Here is a 1,626-nt window from a genome sequence, read left to right as displayed (position 1 = left end):
ACAAGGATGAGCTAAATTGGAATTCTCTTACACTGCTGGTGGGAATGTAAATTAGTCCAACCACTGTGGAGAACAATTTGAAGATTCCTCAATCTACTACAAATAAAACTGCCATACGATCCAGCAATCTCATTCCTTGGCATCTACCCAAAGGACAGAAGAATTCTTCATTGGAAAAGCACTTGCACATCAATGTTTATCGCGGCACTTTTCACGATTTCTACAGAACCAACCCAAATGCCGGCCATATGGCTGAATGGATTGAAAAACTGGCACGGGCAGGGGAATATGGTGACGGACAAGGGTCATGGAGTGTAATCACTCCTGAGTTACCAAACCCGGGACCTGGGGCGTCCCCTTGCTCCTCCGCCCGACCTTGCCCCGCACTAGCCCTCCCGCTCTCAGCAGCGGTTGCAGCCCATGCGGCTGGGGCAGGAGGCCGGGACTGGGGGGCGACCGCGGAGTCCGGGGGCCGGCTGGAAGTGAGGGGGCGGCGGCGGGCCCAACCCCTCGTAGTGATTGGCCGAAGCAGGCAGAGCCCTCCGCTGCTGAGCCGGGAAGTCGCTGCTGTCCCTGGTGTTCCACCTGTACTCGATGCGGTACCTGCTACCAGGCGTTGTGCTCCTGGGCATCGCCCCCACCTATGTGCTGGCCTGGGGGGTCTGGAGGCTGCTCTCCGCTTTCCTGCCCGCTCGCTTCTACCAAGCATTGGACAACCGGCTCTACTACATCTACCAGAACATGGTGCTCTTCTTTGAGAACTACACTGGGGTGCAGATATTGCTATATGGAGATTTGCCAAAAAATAAAGAAAATATTATATATTTAGCAAATCATCAAAGCATAGTTGACTGAATTGTTGCTGACATTTTTTGGCCATCAGGCAGAATGCTCTTGGACATGTGTGCTATGTGCTGAAAGATGGGTTAAAGTGGCTTCCATTGCATGGGTCTTACTTTTCTCAGCATGGAGGACTCTATGTAAAAGGAAGTGCCAAATTCAATGAAAAATAAATGAGAAACAAGCTGCAGAGCTATGTGAATGCAAGAACTCCAATGTATCTTGTAATTTTTCCAGAGGGAACAAGGTATAACCCAAGACAAACAAAAGTCCTTTCAGCTAGTCAGGCATATGCTGCTCAACAAGGTCTTGCAGTATTAAAACGTGCTGACGCCAAGAATAAAGGCAACTCATGTTGCTTTTGATTCTATGAAGAATTATTTAGATGCTATTTATGATGTTACAGTGGTTTATGAAGGAAAAGACAGTAAAAGGCAGCGAATAGAACCACTGTCCATGACTAACTTTCTCTGCAAAGAATGTCCAAAAATTCATATTCATATTGATCGTATAGACAAAAAAGATGTCCCAGAAGAACAAGCATATATGAGAAGATGGTTTCACGAACATTTTGAGATAAAGGATAAGTTGCTTATAGAATTCTATGATTCACCACATCCAGAAAGAAGAAATAAATTTCCTGGGGAAACTGTTAATTCCAAACTAAGTCTTAAGACTTTACCATCAATATTGTTCTTAAGTGGTTTGACTGTTGCCATGCTTTGACCAAGGCTGGAAGGAAACTGTATGTGAGTACGTGGCTATATGGGACCTTATTTGGCTGCC

The 1,626-nt window shown here is 46.2% G+C and overlaps 1 pseudogene; it reads left to right on the top strand.

Moving 5' to 3' along the window:
- The first annotated feature begins 282 nt into the window (after positions 1–282).
- On the top strand, positions 283–1,623 carry LOC102496740 (1-acyl-sn-glycerol-3-phosphate acyltransferase epsilon pseudogene; annotated as a pseudogene).
- Positions 1,624–1,626: the final 3 nt, after the last annotated feature.

The sequence above is a fragment of the Tupaia chinensis genome, unplaced genomic scaffold (genome assembly GCF_000334495.1).
Source record: "Tupaia chinensis unplaced genomic scaffold, TupChi_1.0 Scaffold000457_1, whole genome shotgun sequence".
Taxonomy (NCBI): domain Eukaryota; kingdom Metazoa; phylum Chordata; class Mammalia; order Scandentia; family Tupaiidae; genus Tupaia; species Tupaia belangeri.
Note: the sequence above shows the minus strand (reverse complement) of the source record. Positions and strands in the feature narration are given on the sequence as shown.